Source organism: Pongo pygmaeus, chromosome 12 (assembly GCF_028885625.2).
Source record: "Pongo pygmaeus isolate AG05252 chromosome 12, NHGRI_mPonPyg2-v2.0_pri, whole genome shotgun sequence".
Lineage (NCBI taxonomy): Eukaryota > Metazoa > Chordata > Mammalia > Primates > Hominidae > Pongo > Pongo pygmaeus.
This window is the reverse complement of record NC_072385.2, coordinates 127,105,046-127,124,805: the sequence shown is the minus strand read 5'-3', so window position 1 is coordinate 127,124,805 and position 19,760 is coordinate 127,105,046. Positions and strand designations below refer to the sequence as shown.

Genomic DNA, 19,760 nt, shown 5'->3' with positions numbered 1-19,760 from the left:
CTCAACGCCGGTTCGCGCCCTGCTTTAGAGCGTTGGGCCGGGTCACCCCTCCTTTCCTAGCTTGCTGATATGTGTTCCCTCGGTGTAGGAATCAGGGGAGTGTCTTCTGGAGGCCACTAAAGCAGGAGTAGCATTCTCATGTTAGCGTGCACGGGCGGTCTCCGCAGCCCTTCCTCGTGCCGGAGCCTGTCCTGGGGCCTGCGGGGCGGCTCCGGGCCTCGGGCCGGCGCAGGCGGGCGGCAGGGGGCGCTGTGCGGCTCGGGGCGGGGGCGGGGCCGAGCCTCCCGCGTGCCCGGCCTCTGTGCGCGCTCGCGCCCCGCCCGCGCAGCCGCCTCTCCCCGCGCGGGCTCTCGGCAGGCGGGAGGCGGCAGGGCCGGCGTTGCAGTGCGGGCCGTGCGGGCTGCGCGGGCGCGGGGAGGCGCGGGCGGCAAACTGCGGGCAGCCGGCACCCCGCAGCCAGTACCGGGCGGAGGCGTCAGAGCCGCGCACCGCGGACGAGGAGGCCCAGGTAGCGTGACGTGCGTCCCCTTTGTGTCGGCATCGCCCGGGCCGGCCGCGGAGCGGGGAGGGCGGGACGCGGCGCTGCGCGGCCGGCCCTGGGGCTCGGGGGCTTGCGGCCGCGCCTTCCCCACTGGGTCCTGCCCGAGCGCCCGGTGGCAGCGGGCGGGGGGCAGCGTCCCGGGCGGGGACTCGCGGGCTCTGTTCAGAGGACACCCGCCCTGCCCTGCCCTGCCCGTGTCCCTGACCTGGTCCGTGCTCTGCTCCTGCCCTGCCTCTCGCAGGCGGCGCCCGCGCCCCAGGGCAGTGGGCGCTTAGGGACCTGGCGTCCCCCTGCCTGCCCTGTGTCGTCGCGGGTCTGCGCTGCGGCGCGGGATCAGGGCGCCCCGGGCCAGGGTCCCGCGGGCGAGCTGGCGGCGGGGGCTTTCAAGGTTCGCGGCCCCGCCCGCAGACCCTGGGGCTGGAGCCTCGGCCCCGACAGGAGGTCTGGGAAAGGACTACGCGCCCGGGGCATCGCCACCGGCGGGGAAGGTCGGAACTGGCCAAGAGGATGCCCCGCACATCCCCTGCGCGCGGGGTCCGCGGCTGCTACTGCCCCTGGTCCCCACCGCGAGCCCTTTGCCGGAGAATGAGCCACCGCCCGAGCCCCGGAGTTCCCTGCGGGTCTTACCCACCCCAGCCTCTGGCCGCCGCCCCCAAGCCCCCTGCACTGTGCTTGGCTCCCAGCTGTTTGGTCGCTTATGCCATCCTGGAGGCTTCCTGGTCCTGGGGTGAAGGGGTGACTTCTTTACCCTAATGGTTTTCTTAGGCAGGTCTCAGGATGTCCACTCCAAAGTTCGTGGTCTTTTTTCTAGCGAATAATTTTTAAAATCCATTGAACAAATATCCTGCGCTGCCTCCTGCAGGGTCAAGGCTGGGGTAACAGAGGAGTGAGGCAAGGCCCCAGGGAACTATCCCCAGTGGATCCCTGCTGCCCTGCGGTGAGAGGAGGGGGTCTGGCTCCTGCACTAAGAGCCTGGGAAGAATACACTTCCCCTAGTGGGGCTTGGGAGATGGAAGGAGGACATGCCCCAGTGAATGGGGCTGGGGTTGAGAGTTGAGCCTGGCAGATAAGATGCATTTGTAAATGAAACGCCAGGCAGAAAGTAAGTTGGTGTAGACGCCTGTGGAGCTGTGGGAGTCCCCAGGAGGGAAGGGAGGGAGTCAGGATGGCTTTGCAAGGGAGGGGGTGTCTGAGTCAAAGCTTGCAGGTGGGGCAGGTCGGAGGTGGCAGGAAGGGCCTCTGTCCAGAGAGAGCTGCTCCAGCACAGGAAGGGGGAGGGACAAGGTGTGTGACACCGTGAACTTTCCCAGGGGATTCACCCAGTGGCTCCAAAGGAGACAACAGCCTTTTTTATTGTGTTGTCTTCTCTGGTACTGAGATTAGGGAACCTCGTTTTTTGCACTTTTCTAGTGCCTTTGACATTTTTGTTTTTATTTTTAAAGCGTGCAAAGGAAATGTGACTAGAAGGGTCAGAAGAGGATAAATCGTGAAATCTTTGAATTCTAGGCCAAGACTTTGGGTTTGACTCTGGGTCAGTGGGAGCCATTGATGGTTTTGGAGGAGGAGAGTGATCTGAGACCTGCTTTAGAGTGATTTCCGCGGTGTTGAGTGGAAGGGAAGGCAGGTGCCTTCCCAGACCCAGTGCAATTTGATTTTTGCAGTTTGTGTTTTTAAAGAGGCCCCGATTCTAATGTCAGCAACTCTGGAAGAGGAACTAATGATGGGCAAACTCAAATGCACGATGCAGGCACCCCCAGGTCATCTGTGCCATGAGGATTTGGGAAACTCAAAGAACATTGTAAAATGCATATATTTTATAAATAGATTCCAGTGCCCTCAGCTTGCTAGTTGGTAATCCCTGTATCCAGACTGTTACTAGAGTAAGTCACGTCTCCTGGGGATTCAGTGTGGTTTGGGACTTTGAAGGGACCTCACACTGTTTGGCTGAAGCTGCTGAGGTTCAGGGGTAGAAGTGCGGCTCTGGCAGGCGGTGGCAGGGTCGGGAGCTGCAAGCCACGTTGCCTGCCTCTGAGAACATTCTTTCCCCTGTGGACCACCATGTGGCCCCGCTGCCTACTTTTGTTCACATTTCTCCCTCCTGGAAGCCTTTCCCTCTGGGGGTAGAGATGGGAAGGAAGCCTGCCCTTGGAGACTGACAATCACAGAACCAGGTGGGTCAGCACCTATCTGGCCTATGAACCCTTGTCCTAACCATGGGAACCTTGTAGCTTGGAAAGGAGGGGTCAGGTAGCCCAGGCCACATGAAAAGCTGTGGCTGGTCCAGCCCTGGCATCAGCTTTTCTGGTTCTGTCTGCTGTCCCTTTTTTCCCATACCTCACTTTCAATAGAAGAGGATGAAGCTGTGCTTGCTGCCCTGCGTGTTGGGTGGTCTGGAACCATTCAGGATGGTATTGAGCCCTCAGACTCTCCCAGAGCACTCGGCCAAGCAAGGAACCCCTGGCTTCACAGGATGTGGGATCTCAGAGGCAGCCCAGAGGCGGGGAATGGAATGGAATGCTTCTAAGGAAGAGGGACTCTCCGTATTTTCTCTGGGGAATTTTCTAACTTTGAGATCCAAGAATGAAGTTGGAGGTGCCTTTCTTTAAGAAGTAATCATTTCCAAGACCAGCCTCCTTTCTCCGTTGTTTCTGCATTACTGAAACACGTGAATACCCTTTCTTAATTAGATGAAGAGATTAAATTGAAGCCACTGCTCACATACCTGCTGGGTAGTGGGGCTGAAGGATAGAGCGTATTACAATCTCCTGACCCAGCTATCTGGCCCTGGGCCAGCGTCTTAACCTCCCTGGATGGCTCCAGTTTTTTGAGGATAAAACTGAGGTGTTGGTGTAAATGTTTTCCAAGATCCAGAAATAAAAATGTACTGTTGGATCATATTTTTTTTTTCCAGGAGAATAAATATTACAGGACGACTCACTAAGTATAACCATTTGTAAGGGTTTGTTTGTCTCCCAAGATAAAATATTTTAACTTTCAGAAGAGTGGCTTTTTTCCAAAGTGAAATGGTGAGAAATGAAGCTTTGAGGAGGGTGGCTCATTGCTGATAGGAGCCTTCACCTTGCTTCACTCCACAAATAACCCGAGACCTGAATTGAAAGGTGCTTACTTCCTGGATGTTCCGCAGAACTGGAAGGCGGGCTTTCTCTAAGGAGCAGGCTTATAAGCTGGATGCAGTGTTCCAGACAAAAGCAAGCTGCTTGGTGGCATGAAGTGTGTCAACCAGTATTTTATCATCTCAGGTGTGTTTGGCACTAGAGGTGGAGGAGGCGGTGGTTGATATTCATTATGCATTTGCCTGATCTTCAGGGCTTTGCTTGGATGGTGGATGCAGTTCTCACACAGCCCCGCAGCACAGGCATATGTGGCTGTCCCTAGCTGACAGAGGAGCAGAGCGAAGCAGAGAGCAGGGATGTTATCCAACGTCGCACACACGTCGTCAATTTTGAAGTCTGGCTTTGAACCCAGAGGCCTACAGATAAGGATAGATCCCATGACCTTGAGGAGGCTGTAGTCTAGGGAATGGGAAGCTCAAACATTAACAGATTGTTTGAACAGTGGGGTCAGGGCAGCATGGGAGGTCAGGGCAGAGTGCAGTGGGCCCCACAGGAGGGTGCCTGGATCAGCCCCGGGTGGCAGGGAGGCTGCCTGCTGGGGCGATGCTGTTGGTCTGGGATGGGAGGGACGGGTCAGAGTTAGCTAGGCAAATTAAGAGGGTCAAGGCCACATTCTGGGCCTGGGAACAGCAAGAAACAGCCTGGGGTGGACAGGGAACTTAGGACCAGCACACAGGGCCGAGCTCCCCAGCTGCCTTACCATTGGCCTTTTTAGGGTGGCTGGTGGTCTCTGAGCTGTTTGGACCCAGATTTCCGTGTGTAATACAGCTGCTTTCATTACTGGCATCTTCTGGAAGGTCCCATCAGTGCATTTTCCTTTTCACTGTTTTGTTTTGGAGCCTCTTTCCCTATCTGTGTTCCCTGCATTTCCTTTCCTCCTCCTCCAGTTCTACCTGGTGGGAGAGTGAGTTCGGGGAAGGATCGGGGGAACCACCTATAGCGACCATTGTTTTTACAGTCAGTCACCTTGCTCCCATGTCTTCCGAGTGACCCATAGTTGCCTGGGGCCAGTGACTGGGAACCTCTGAATTAGACATTAGCTCCGCGCATGTGCTGGATATGGCAGTGCAGGCTTTGGGGGCTTCTGCCTATGGGAGCCTGTGGGAGCAAAAGGGAAGGGTTCCAAGTCCTGAAAGTGGATGTTGTCAGAGTCTATTGATTAAACGGGCTTTTGTGTCTGTCCTAGGACTGTGCACATCTCTTACAACATTGTGTTCCTGGGAATACTTTTTAGGTTTCCCAAGAACTGCTTTCAGGTAATTCTTTGGAGCAGGGCATGTTTATTGTTGATGCGTGGTGTGTTAAGGTCCTCTGGAGGGCAGAGGAGTGCAGAATGCAGCAAGCTCGACTGCCTTCTGCGAGCCATGCAGAGGGGACCCGCACGGTTTTTCTTGTTTTTCCTTTTTTTTTTTTTTTTTTGAGATGGAGCCTCACTCTGTCGCCCAGGCTGGAGTGCAGTGGTGCAATCTCAGCTCACTGCAAGCTCTGCCTCCCGGGTTCACGCCATTCTCCTGCCTCAGCCTCCCGAGTAGCTGGGACTACAGGTGCCCGCCGCCACGCCCTGATAATTTTTTTGTATTTTTAGTAGACACGGGGTTTCACTGTGTTAGCCAGGATGGTGTCGATCTCCTGACCTCATGATCCGCCCGCCTCGGCCTCCCAAAGTGCTGGGATTACAGGCGTGAGCCACTGTGCCTGGCTGACCTGCTTTTTCTTTTTATTTTTTTGAGACGGAGTCTCGCTCTGTCGCCCAGGCTGGGGTGCAGTGGTGCGATCTTGGCTCACTGCAAGCTCCGCCTTCCGGGTTCACGCCATTCTCCTGCCTCAGCCTCCCGAGTAGCTGGGACTACAGGCACCCGCCACCACGCCCTGTTTTTTTTTTTGTATTTTTAGTAGAGACGGGGTTTCACTCTGTTAGCCAGGATGGTCTCAATCTCCTGACCTCCTGATCCACCCGCCTCGGCCTCCCAAAGTGATGGGATTACAGGCGTGAGCCACCGTGCCTGCCTGACCTGCTTTTTCATAGTGTGTCTCAGACTCCAGGGTGTGCCACCTGGCTGGTGACCTGGTGGGTTGCAGGAGTCCCCTCTGTGCACCCTCTATCACTGACTGGTCTGCAGCCTCCTCTGCAAGTTTCCAGCATTCTAGAGTGAACTTTCCAATGTCTGCACCACCTGCTCGACCCTTGCTACAGGCTCTTCAGTGAGGTCTGCCCACATCCTCTGAACCAAAGGGGGCCTGCCAGGGAGGCAGCAGCGCTTCCTCAGGTCCCCATTTGGGTGGTAGGAAGTGTTCCCTCCACAGAAATACTCAGATGTCTGCATGAGAGGACTCTCTCCTCAAGTTCAAACATTCACTGAAATGGAAATGCGCTGAAGCTGGAATCAATGCACGCATTTTTTTTTGTTGTTGTTAACTTTCTTGGGCAGCTTGTGTGTTAAGCCTGTCGGTGTCTGTTAACACTTCTCTATTCAGAGACCTCCAGCAACGCTCGTTGCCCAAGTTAACGTGTGAGCCGGCGGTTGAGTGTTCAAGCCTCTTCCTGTCTTGGCTCCAGCCTGTCATTCCAGGGCTGATCTCAGCAGCTGCTGACGTGTGCCCTGGGGCGCTCTCCCACCATCCACGTGCCAGCTTCCTAATGATTATTGAAGGCTCATCACAAATGCTGCCTTTCCTTCCAGCTGTAAAATTCCCCACGTGGGTGACTGCGGAGATGCTCTCCTGTGACACTGGCATTGCACAGATGAGAAGATGGAGCCACACGGAGCAGAACTGGGATGGAGTTAAAGCTCCAGGGTCCAGGCCAGGTCCTGCACGCCCAGGTGCTTGTGTTCTGTCTCCTCTTCCCAGGCACAAATGTTTTCACCACCAGGTGCTTCCATAGCAACTGTTTTTTTTTTTTTTTTTTTCCAGAACCTGTAGTTGCATTTAAAACTCTCTAATCTAATTTTAGTGATTTATGTAACCATCTTATTTCCTCTGCTAAATTATAATCTCTGCACAGGTAGGAACTTACTCATTTTTACATTCTCTCAGTGCCTATCATGCTCTTTCTGAATGGATTTTTGTTAAGTGATTGAATACAAGATAGAGAAACCTGGTTCAAGAGGGAAGCCTGGAACAGATTATGAATGAAGAAATGGAATTCGAATGTAAACTCTATTCCACCGTGATCCAAGCAAACCGGGTTCTCTCTTTAGCTCAGTTCACAGAACAGTACACCGTAAGATCTGAGAAGTCGGGTGGGAATATTTGCTTGGGTTTAAGAGTGAGGATGGTAGAACATAGCCTGGTGGCCCGGAATGCAGAGAGAGAATCCTGGGTCCCGTGGTTGTGTAGACACCACATAAGTGAGATCCAGCATAACAGCTGGCGAGACTTCCACGGCCATGTTGCTGGGGGGCCCTGGGGTCCGAGGCACTCTGTGATGCACAGAAAGCATATGATGTGGCCTTTGCTGTGATGTTCCTCATCCAGCAAAGGGAGATGCATAATGTGGAATGGTTAGGACCAAGCGCCTGAATGTGCCCATCTGACTGCGTGTCCTGGGAGTCTGGTGAGGAAGCGATTGTGGAAACGGGAGTCAGCATAGGTGGGCTTTGGAGAGCTGGGGAGTGTAGAGAAGGGGGCGCTCTGAGTGTCCCAGAGCGGGGCAAAGACCCAGGCCGGGCAGGGTTTGTTCTGGAGGATGCTGAGGAGACAGGGCTGTTGGATGAACCCTCAGGAGCAGCAGAGGAGGGGCCTCCATCTCCCTTCCGAGTGCGGGACTCTCATGAAGCACTGGGATGCTTTTGCCAGTGCCTTGGAGGAACTTGCCAGGTAGGGCCCCAGGGCCAGAGATTTTTGTGGTTCTTCCTGTATAGGAGTTGAAGAAGTGCAGCTGCTAAGTGTGCTGTGAAGTGTGTGAGGAGCCGTCCTTCGTGTTCACTGCGTTCTCTGTCTCTGAGGAATCCGTTTTCTGAGTAACTTACGTGCCTGTGGTCTATGGTGCCAGTTGTGTGCTCACAAGCATAACACAGGCTGTGTGCTCCAAGGGAGCCTTTGCTTTGGGAAGGGTGCAGGCTTGCAGAGACCTTGGGGCTGGCTCTTTGATGGATGGAGAATGTCAGGAAGCACCTGGGTCCTTCTGTGAGTTTTCTGGCGACCCTGATTGCCACGTGGCAAATTTTGGAAGCATATGCACTAGAGCATTGTAGTCTAGGGCAGTGGCATCCAAAAAGCTTCCAGGAGACTTTCTGAGTTGGCACCTTAGATCTGAACTCTCTTTACTAAAACACTTGCATTTCCTTCTAATCACTTGGCAGAAGTAAGTGATTGTAATCCCTAGTGAGGATGGGATGGGGCTGGCTCTATGCTCCCAGATCTCACTCACAGATCGCAGGTCCTTCTCTCTTCTTCTTGTCTCAATGAAGCACTATTCAAGGCCCTGAAAACTGAGCCAGTCTGGTCGTTGGTGGCTGGCAGAGTGGTGGATAGGGCCAGGTGTATTAGGAAAAAGAAAAAGAAATCTCTTTATTTAATCCATCGTGAGACCCTAAGAAACCATCTGTGTTTCAGCTTCTGTCCTCCTCCTTCCCCCTCAGTTGCTCTCTTTACTTCCTTCTTGTTATCATGTGTAGGGGTGAAAGTGGCCAGATATGAGAGTAAGAGTTCCAGTTTATCCAAGGATAGAAGCAGGCAGGAAACTCAGGATCTGATGTGGGCAAGCCACAGGTAAAGGGCAGGTTCAAGGCGCAGAATACAGGTAGATGATTCTCTCTAATATCTGCCTGCATCTTCATGTGGCTGTCTTCTCTCTCTGTCTCTGCGCTGGGGGTGCATCTCTTCTCACAAGGACATCAGTCATGTTGGATTAGGGCCAACCCTGTTGATCCCATCTTCGCTTGATTGCATCTGCAAACACTCTAATAAGGTCACACTCATAAGCATCAGGGGTTAGGAGTTCAATATATCCTTTGGGGGAGACATGATTCAACACACACACACATGTGCACACACACACACAAACACACACATACACATGCATCGATACAACACATATATGTGTACCAGTATCAGGTATAGTGTTTGTTTGTGTTTGCATATGTTAGCATATGTTTGGCCAGCAACATAGCACTTGCTAACAAGGACTTAAACAGCTTTCTGTTTCCTTAATAGCAAGGCACTGAAGGTAAGTGCTTGCTTCCAGGAGCTGGTGCAGCGGCTTGGGATGTTACTGAGAGCCCAGGTTCTCTCTTCTTTCTCCTCTGCCATCCTCAGCATGTTTTCCTTTGCCCCATGATGCCAAAGGGCTGGCCAAGCTGCGGCACATCTATGTTTAAGGCAGTGAGAGAGGTGGGGGCATTGGTGTCAGCTGCATCTGTCTGTTTTTGTCAGGAAGCGACAAGCTTTTCCAAAAGTTTGGTGGCTGATTCTGTTCAGGGCCCAGTGCCAGAGCTGGGCTGCGTGGCTGGCTCCTGGAGAAGGAGAAGGAGAGAAAATGAGGGTCTGCCTGGGAGGAAGTCCTGGAGGACTGGACCGGATAACACATGCGAGAGAACTGCCCCGTGCAGGGGTTGGCCGTGCTAGGCCTTGATAAACTGCCTTTCCCTCTCTTACCTGCTCTTCCTGGCAAAGCAGGAGCCCGTATGGATTAGGCCCAGAGCCTTGTGCACGCACCTTCAAGGTTGCAGGTGTGGGGCTACGCACACCTGTGCATTCCATCAATAGGTTCGGTGTGGGTGCATTGTGGGCCGGGAATCCCAGTCCTGTCCCGGTCGTCTTTGTACCCTTCTAGCACCTGGCCCACAGGCTTCTCATAGGAGGTGCTCAGTAAATATTTGTTGAACTGAATCTGTATCTTTTCCCTTCAAAGACATTTGAGTCCAGAAACAACCACATCTATTCACTATAATATTCATGAATATCTTACTCTTTATTTCTATTGTTGTTGTTATTTATTTACTTTTGTTCTTTTATCCATCATTTGGCAAAAACTACTTGGTACCAGGGATTCAAAGACACATTGAGGACTATATAGTGAAGGTGAGGACTTGCAGAGAGGAAGGGATGGGGCAGAGTGGGGGGTGCGCTTTCTGAAACGAGGGAGAGTTTACCATCTGGACTCCACATGGCAGGGATTCAGCTCTTAAACTTGCGGTACTTTATTGAGTCCAGTTTCACTGTAGTAAAAACAACCAGAACCCATAGGAAGCCCTGTTGGTCCCGTGAGATTGCCTGCTCTTCACGTCTCCTGTTTGTGAAATAGCACAGGATTTTAGGTGCAGGGTTTTTCATATGCTGAATAAATATTGTGTAGCCTTCGCTCTAGGCCAGGTACTGTGCTGTCAACTGTGAAAACCTGAGTAAGACTCAGAAGGACGTGTTTGCAGCTCCTCCTGAAAGGAATGCACAATTTCTGCCTGCTGATTGGCCGAGGGAAGCATTTCTTATCTGTTAATACTTTAATCACTCCTGGGACTCTCTCCCTTTGGCCTGCAGCTCTGCTTCCTTGACAGTGACCTTGTTTTTTTTCTGTCCCTGGCCATGTGCAGTGGATCCAGCCTTTCCTCGGGAGGACCAGCTTGTCTGTGCCTGCCTAGGCGACTGATCAGGGCCTTGAGCTGTGTCCTGCTGGCTTGGCAGATGAGGGCTGCTTTCTGGAGGCAGGCAGGACTTCTTCCTGGTGTAGCAGGAAAAACAGAATGCAGACAGGTGGAGGGGAAGCGAGGACCTGGAGCCAGGCTGTCCTCTGTGGTAGCCACTGGCCCTGCGGGGCCCCGGAGCCCTTAAACTCTGGCCAGTCCCAATTGAGCTGTGCTGTCAGTGGGTTTTGGATGTGAAAAACAGAATGTAAAGTACCCAGTCATAATTGTTATATGGATTATATGTTGAGATGATTATATTTTGGCCATATTGGGTTAAATAAAATATATTACTGAAACTAATTTCCCATGCTTTTTAATAAAATGTGGCTACCAGAAAATTTAAAATTATGTATGTGGCTTGCATTGACTGAAGTGCTGATCTGGAGGGCCTTGGAGAAGTGTGTTTCTTTCCAGGTTACCAGCCTTTTGACCAGCTCTTCTAGAGTGCTTACCTGCCCTAGGTTCTGGGATCCCAGCATGGACAGGGCCTCTCGCCTGCATCTGGGGGCCTGGTTTGTGCCATTTCACTGTCACTAGGCACGTCCTACATGCCTTGAAGTTAGTTGTGGTTGGTTCAGACTCTTGTCCCACTTGTCCTGTTTGGGCACGTCCTTCTCTGTAGCCTGTATTATTCAGACTCAACTGTTCAACCAGCTCAACTCTGTTCAGTCTCAATTCATAGTCCAACATTTTTGGGCCTTTTTAAAAAAATGTGTTAAATGGACGGTTTGGGCTAGATGAATTTAACATTTTTCCTTAAAACGCTCTACTGTCAAAATCTACCCTGACGTCCATCATCTTTGCATCAAGTTCATTGCCGCAGGCCCCCTTCATTTCTCCTCTGGGTCCACCACCTGCCTGTGGGTTTACCATTGGCATTCTCCTGGCCTTCAGCGGTCAGGGCAGACGGCACCCAATGGATCTTGCACATATATATGATTCCCAGTGAAGACTGGTTGAGAGAAGCCTCTCCCATACCTGTCTCTTCTCTGCACATCCTTCATCTGCACCCCAGACCAAGCCCGCATGTCTAGAACACTAGACGTGCCCCCAGGCCACCAGCTTCTAGCCCAGGTACCACTGTCCTCCACTGGCCTCCTGCATGTCCCGGCCTCCGTGCTCCTCCCTTCCTTTCTGGTGACTGCGCATTCCTCATTTGAGCCCTTGCCTTCAGAGTTGCCCCAGATTTTTTTCCGCGTCTTTGAAACCTGTGGCTTTCGCTGGCCTTTTCTCCACGGCTGGCTCCAAGGCCTCCTATCACCTGACACCCTCTGTGGTCGAGGGCTTCCCCGTGAACTTTCTCCTCACCTGCTTTTTCCTGCATCCCCAGTGTCTCCTGCTGTGGCACCCTGCCTTCGGTGATGGTCAGAAACTGGCCCATCCTCTTCCTGCCGCTTCTGGGGGTTCTGCGTGGCCCCTTCAGTCCCTGTCAGTTCCCTGAGCAGCTCTGGCATTTTGGGGGTGACATGGAATGAAGTCAGCATCCATTTGCTCCCTAGACACAGCAGACTTGGTGCCGAGGGCCTGTGAGCTTTGCCAAATGAAATATTTTAAAAAATTGGAAACAAGTATTAGCTCTAGAGTATTAAAAAAAAACAGAATTGATGTTAACACATATGACATGTTATGTCAACAAAATTTAACTGTTACTGACTTGATTGAAACTCCATGCATAGTTACATAGAAATTGAATTTAACCTGATATGAGGGTACTTTTCAATTTTTGGCATAAAGAGAGGTGAAACCTGTGGAAGTCACATGTCCCTGAGTTAAATACTGCCCTCGCCACCATATTTTATCTCTTCCCAACTCTCCTTGACAGTGGAGTTGAGACTCAGAGTTTGACATTTATTTGTTGCACTTCTATAGGGTGAATGTACAGTGACCTGGGCTCCTGGAGCTAAGACGTGGGTGTTACTCATTTTGAATTTCCAGCACAGGACGTGGTATGCTGAACTTCAGTCTGGAACTTTTCACTGAACTCAATATATATATATTTTTATTTTAAATAAAGGACATTGGGATCCTGCCTGAAGGTCTGTATTTTCTTTTTACCGAAACACCACAATGTGGTGGCTTTCAAAACCACACATGTCTATAAACTGACCTCAAATGGCAAAAACCCTTAGCTGAGGTGCTAATAAAAATAATTATTGGGAAGCTTATACAATCGTAGTCTGGAAGACTTTAAATTATATTTGAATATTACCTGGTATTGACTTATATGTTATCCACACCTACTGTTTATGCAGAAGTCAATTTAGTTACAATATAACTACCATTACGTGATAATAAATAGCTTTGGAGATAGGATAAAGTTTTTCTTGTTAAGCATGGAACTGTTATTTAAAAAAAAAAATTCTAAGAGAAAGTAGCTAAAAAAGTGCATTTTCTAATATGATGAAGTGGGCCCTGCGGCAGGAAGGAAATAAATATAAATCATGTTGGCTTGGCAGAAAGAATGAATTTCTAGACCTAAACTGGGTGAAAGGATGGCTTAAGGAAAGATGCATTATTTTTATTTGCAATGGCATGATTACTTTGCACAGTTGCACTTTGGAGACTCCAGCTCCAAGAAATGATACTAAATGTGGAGAAAAATAAATGCTTGATGCACAAATGTATTTCTTCGTGTTTTTTAAAGAATAATAGCCCCAAATGGAAAACATCTAAATATAACTAAGTAAATATCATGCTCTAATTAGATAAGATTTTTGGAGTTAGTAGGCATGGGAAATGTTTATATTAAGCGCAAACAATGGTGAGGCAGAATTGTGCAGTTTGATGTACAAACTTGAAAAATGTGCTGAGGAGAGGAATCAGAACTCATAAGAATTGTGACAGTTTTTCTATTTTTTATTTTTCAATTGTGGTTATATTTCATTTTTAGTGAAGTAAATTAATTTAGTTTTGTAAAAAATTAATTGTAAATTCAGTCACCCCCTCAGTCCACACAAATTTTATTACTCCATATATATACACACACATGCCCACCACACACACATATATCTATGTGTATCTATATAATATATATAGATACACATACGTGTATCTATATATATGATATATGATTACATACGTGTATATATACATATAATTTATTTTTTTGAGACAGGATCTTGCTCTGTCACTCAGGCTGGAGTGCAGTGGTGCAATCTCTGCTCACTACAGCTTTGATCTCTGGGGCTCAAGCAATCCTCCCAACTCAGCCTCCTGAATCGCTGGGACCACAGGTGTGTGCCACCACACCCAGAAAATTTTTATATTTTCTTGTAGAGGTGGGGATTTGCCATGTTGCCCAGGCTGGTCTCAAATTCTTGAGCTCAAGCAGTCCTCCCACCTCGGCCTCCCAAAGTGCTCGGATTACAGGCATGAGCCACTGCGCCTGTCTAACTATGTATATTTCAACCAATAAATCCACCTTATATCATAAGTGGACATTTTGCTGCCATGGGATTGAAGTCAAACAAGGAAGAAACCCTCCTATTATTAATAAACTGGACAAAGCTGTGCAAGCACCCACATTGCTCCTAAAGGGCCACCCTGCCAGGCTGACCTGATACCATGCACCTGCAGGTCTGACTGAGTACTGTTCATGTCAGAACTGGAACAGTGTGACCGGCAGAGTCCAGAAACATCTCCTTGTGCAGCAGTTGTGGTCACTGCTTGAGCAGAGAAGGCAAGACTGTGGGGACAGAGACAGGATCCTGCTCAAGACTTCAGGCCCCACTGGATTTGTGAAAAGATCTGTGACCTCTCTGTAAATGTTCCTGTTTTATTCATCTCTAAAGTGAGAATCGTACCAGGGTTACTTCTTTTGTGGGAATCCTCTGAGGATTAAAGAAATCATGCCTATGAAACTTCAAAGGAAAACCTTGAAGACCTGTCCAAAATGCACATCCACAAAATGCCGTTGGAATTACACAGGGGGGAAGCTGGGTTTTGGGAATGGGGAGGGACAGGCCTGCTGACAGCATTCAGAGTCCACTGTGGAGAACTTCATTGGCTCATAAAAGACTGCCCTCTGGTCCACAAAAATGGAAGTGTTTGACCCATGTCGTTTTTTTCCCTAGTTTTCAGGTAAAGATAGCCTAGATGAGATAATGCCATATTTCCATTTTTTCTCTAATTTTCTGTTTTGGTGGTGGTTTTGTTTTAAATTTATGGTGAAAATGCCAGTGGCTCTTGCGTTATCTAGAAGTGTGCTGTTTGTTCTCCAGATATTTGGAGATTTTCCACATATCTTTCTCTTACTGATTTCTAGTTTAATTCCATTGTGATATGAGGGCATACGTTGTATGATTTTTGTGTTTTTTTTGTTTGTTTTTACATTTAAGGTGTGTTTTGTGGCCTGGACTCTTTCTTCCCTTTGAACTAAAGGAATGCATATTCTGCTATTGTTGGATGGAATATTCTTTATCAAGTAGATCGAGTTGATTGTTAGTGCTATGCGGTTCAACTCTGTTCTTTTTGATTTTCTGCCTGCTGAATTTGTCCATTGCTGGTAAAGGGGTGTTAAAGTCTACAGCTATTAGTAGTGGATTTGTCTGTTTCTCCCTGCAGTTCTGTCAGTTTTGCCATACGTATTTTGATGCTCTGTTGTAGGGTATTACATGTTTAGCATTGTTATGTCTTGGAAAATTGATCCCTTTATTATTTTGTGATAGCCCGCTTTGTTGTGATGATTTTTTTCTTGGTTTGAACTCTGCTTTATCTGAAATTAACATAGCTAGTCCAGCTTTCTTTTGATTAGTGTTAGCATGGTATATCTTTTTCCATCCCTTTATTTTTAACATGAATCTTCCTATTTGAAGTAGATTTCCTGTGGACAATGCAACATGTAGTTGACGCTTGCTATTTTACCCTCCCTGAATATCTGTACCTTTTAACTGGTATATTTAGACCATTCACAATTACACACACTATAAAAATAGAAAATACTGTGTATTGCTATTTGGAGATTTTTTTTTCCTTAGTATATTAAGTTACCTTATTCCTTTACAAAATTACATAGCCAAAGGAATTGCTTTCTAAGCTCTTTAAAATTGGTGTGTGTTTTATCTCGCCATTCTAAATAAACTATTTTTTTCCTGTGGTAATGCCTCTACTATAACAAGCTTCTCATTTTGTGCCTAATTTGGTATCCGGTCAGATAAATCAATTGGTTCTTTGTGAGCAGTTTAAGCCTAAGACTCAGCTTCATTTTTATGAGTGATATCTTAGAATCAGGAATGATGGCAGAATTAGCCAAATGCCTTTTATCACAATAAGAGAATTTTAAACAATACTCAATTAATTGATAACCAATGAACCAACGAGTTTGTTCCATAGCTATAATTTGACAAATATCTCCACTGCTGAAGAGTGTATTTTGTTTTCCCCCAGAGAAGACAAGTGCAAAATAACTCACTGCAGGGCAACTCTAAAGGGATCCCTGTGTTTCCCAGTGTACAGACTATTAGTATACGATGCATGCAAACAGAGAGGTGCTTTATCGAAGCAGGACAAGACCTCTATTCATAGTAAAGTCAAACAAGCCACACATGTGAAAACCTCCACTTATAGCGGCTGCATAAGCTTAACTGCACAGAGCTATACTGCTTTTTGAAATATTAACTTGCAAGTTCAGCAACAGCTAAGAAAACAATCCTAGACTTGGAAATTAAAAGACTGGAAGAGAAGTGGAGGGATTCTTTTGGAACCCCTTTATGTACGTATGTGTAAGGAATTGTAGGTAAGTGGGAGGGTCTCTCTTGAGCAGTATTTTGCTGTGATCACTAGTGGGCACAGAGTCTAAAATGTTCCTTCATTATGGAGAAGACGGAGAAAGGATATGGAGAAGGAAGAGCCTCTACTAACTTGGATTTCTGTGTGGATTTCAGAGCAGAGCCTACTCTAAGGATTTGCTTCAGGGAGGCTGCAATGCAAAGAAATGCTGTCTCTTTGTGGGATTTTAATTTAGAGCTTGCAATATGTTATACTTATGAGATACAATCCTTGGCGAGGCAAAATAAAAATAATTGTTTTCTCTCAGTGTATAGTATCTCATGGGTACTGTATCAAAAGTCTTTAGCTTCTAAAAATTTAAAGCTATAAATGCAGAGAATAAAAAAACAACTTTGAAAGGAAAAAAATGGAGAATAAAATTCCCTTTATTCTAAAGCAATTACCCACAGTTTTTTTTTTTTAATTTTAATTCTTCTAGAAAAATTGTGAGTATATAACTTAAGTGTGTGTTCACAAATGGGATCATAGTGTATAAATATTTTTGTAGTGTGACTTTTTCTTTGCTGATATATCTTAGATATCTTTTCATGCCAAGACATGAAATATTAACTAAGGTTCAGCTTATTCTTCAGTAATATAGCTGTATTATTTATTCAGCTTTTCTTCTATTGATGGGTTTGTAAATAGATTTTCAGTTTTTGCTGTTGTGAAGATTGCTTCCAGGGTTTTTTGTTTTTGTTTTGTTTTGTTTTAACACACATATGAAATTTTTTTTGCCAATGTATCTCTAGAGTAAATACTTAGGGCAGCACATGTGGGTCAGAATTATGTGTGTTTTATGTTTTGATCTGTTTCCAAGTCATTTTCCAAAATGACATCTATTGTTGTTCTGCTAAAAAATGGATGAAAGTTCCTCCTTCTCCACATTCAACGGTATTGGGTTTTTACTCAACAGTATGAAGGTTTTTCATCATTGCTGATCTGACAAGTGAAATATGGTATCTTTTTACTTCACGTCTTTAATTAGGAATAAGTTTCAGCATCTTTTCAAATGTTTATCAGCCACTAGTATTTCTCTTTCTGTGAACCTGTTCACATTCTTTACCTGCTTTTCTATTGCAGTGTTTTCTATTGATTTTTTTTTATAAATTAGAAGTATTAATTCTTCATTACATGTAATGAGAAAAATTATTCCCTGTTTTGTTATTTACTTTTTACTTGTCTTATGTTATTTTTTCCAAATAGAAATATTATTTTTATGTAGTTAGAATTTTACCATTTCCTTATTTCTGAGGTTTGCTTTAAAGGCCTTTCTCCCTGCTGGGTTATACATATTTTAGTTATTTTTTTCCTCTGGTAAAATTTTAGTTTTACTTTTAGCATTGTTAGGAAACCAGCCTAATCTTTTTTCCAAGCCTATTTTTTTTCCCCACCTATAGCTATTTGTCTGAAAACTGTTTAGTGAATAACCCATCTTTCTTCTATTGTTCTGAGATACTACTTAGAAGTATTTAAAGACATCTGCATAGAAGACTCTGTGGAATCCTGGATAAGAGCAGGAGCTCTGCAGCTGGACGTGGGTTGCCACTGACCAGCTATCTGACCTGGGCAAAGATTTTAACCTGTTTCCTCTTCTGTAAGATGCAGCTCTTTTACAGTAGCTGTGCTTTTGCCAATATTGTGCATATCACCGCCAAGTTCAGTGACTGTCACATGGTCATCACTCAGAAAAAACAAAAAAACCACATGGTCAAGGTGGAGTGGATGCTGTCTGTGCTTCTCATTGCCACTTCCAGGCCATTGCACCTTCTTCCTCCCTAAAAATCCCCTGCTCCCTTGAGACATGTGCCATCAGGCTTTACCATCCCTCTTCCTTCTTCTCTGAGCCTTCTACAGATAACCCCTCCTTTTGTCCTCCTCTGCATTCATAGACGAGTTTAGCAACTAATTCACCATCTTCATCTTCCTTCCTGTTACTACTTTAGCCATTTCAACATCTGCATAGCAGGCCATTTCAAAACTAGATCCCTGACTTTCTTCTTTGGCCTCCTCCTTTTGGTCATCCTCTTTGGTCTTACATTAACTACCCATTCCTGCAGTAACACCCAGTTCGTCTAAAATCTGGACATCCAGCATCCCATTCTGAGGTCGCCACCCTCTCCTTGCAGCTCCCCGTTCCTCCTCCCTCATTGGTCGCTCTTCATCGCTGAGCTGCGTCTCTGTGTTTGGACATCCGAGGGCCCCACGGCTCCATCCTCAGGCCTCTTTTGCTGTCTTTCCCATCTACATCCCTGCCCGGGTGAGCTCATTTAGCCTTCAGCGTTAATGTTAACAGCATGTAGATGGGATGGCCTCTCACTTTGTGTCACCAGACCACCCCCACGAGCCCATGCTTCTTGTCGGCACGGCAATCTGCACACCTACCCTAGGGATTCTGAGGGACACCCGTGTCATGGACAGCACCGCTCAAACGACTGTTCAGGACAAAAGTCTGGAAGCGTCTTTGACTTCTTTCTTTCCCTCCCTCCTTCCCTACCTCCCTTCCTTTCTCCCATCAAATGCTTTGGGAGGTACCTTCAATATCTGTCAGGTTTCTGTTTCTCACTGCTTTCACTGTTCCTTTAGGGAACTTGGGCGGCTTGGCCTATGGGAACAGTGAAGGTAGGGGGGGCTTCACTGTCATTGCTTGTGCGGAGCAGTGAGCATGTTTGTGGAGCATGTTCTTTCTCCGTACATTGTCATGTCCTGCTTGCTCATTTCATCCAAGACTCACTTAAAATATCACCTCTTCAGAGAGGCCTTAAAGACTAAGAAAATAGCACGTCCTTTCTTTACCTGGTTGTATTTTATTGTAGCTCTTATCACTAACTGATGGCATATATATACACACACCCACACACATATAGATACATATGTACACACGTGTGCATACATAGATGCATATATACACACTTATACACATACATGCATCTATAGATGCATGTGTGTGTGCGCGTATAGATAAATACTCAGACTGCAAAGATCTAAAGGTTTTGAGTGGTTGTCACTGACTTTTTTTTCTCATAAGCCTTTTTATTGTAGTGATTTCAGCTGCTGCTATTTTAGAGCCTTTATTTAACAAGGAGTCATCTTATATAATCTTAAAAAATCACCAACAGGATCCTTTTCTATATTGATATACACACACTTGGTGAAAGAAAGAAATGAATAAAATAATGTCTTTAATATACGTTTTTGCATCAGGTTGACTTTCTCAGGTTATTCTGAACCATTGAGTCTTTTGTTTATAATTTGAAGTAGCATCTGTGTTCCAAGAAAGGTGTAAATTAATGAATTGTATTGAAATTACCAGACAAGCACACTGTTAGGAAATGAGAAGCCTCATCCTATCCTTCAGTATATCAGATTTTTTTCAAGTCACACACAGTAGTGTGTGTGTGTGTGTGTGTGTGTGTGTGTGTGTGTGTGTGTGTGTGTCACTGAGGGCCTCGGTGTGGTGTCACTGAGGGCCAGGTGCAGTCTACAGGTTCCTACATAGTCTGAGCTCCTTGACAGCAGAGACCACATCTTATTCACCTTGTTATCACTCCTATGTGCTGTCTGAGCACATGGTCGGGGTGCAAGAAAAGGTTGAGTGCATGAACATTTACTACACATGTTTCTGCTAAAACCCAGTACATGCATTCCTGGTGTTCTATAAAAACAAGTACTAAAAATGTGAGGGCTTCTTGA

The 19,760-nt window shown here is 47.0% G+C and overlaps 1 protein-coding gene across 5 annotated transcripts in view; it reads left to right on the top strand.

Annotated features, from left to right (window-relative positions):
- Positions 1–293: 293 nt before the first annotated feature.
- Positions 294–19,760, top strand: part of RNF144A (ring finger protein 144A) — a 158,557-nt gene continuing 139,090 nt past the window's right edge. For 2 of the 5 annotated variants that reach the window (XR_008500001.2, XM_054474405.2), the window contains exon 1: positions 297–508. The gene's annotated coding sequence lies outside the window, so the exon portion shown is untranslated. Of the gene's footprint in view, positions 509–19,760 lie in introns of all 5 variants that reach the window. The other 3 variants (XM_054474403.2, XM_063648998.1, XM_054474404.2) reach the window with 3 other exon arrangements.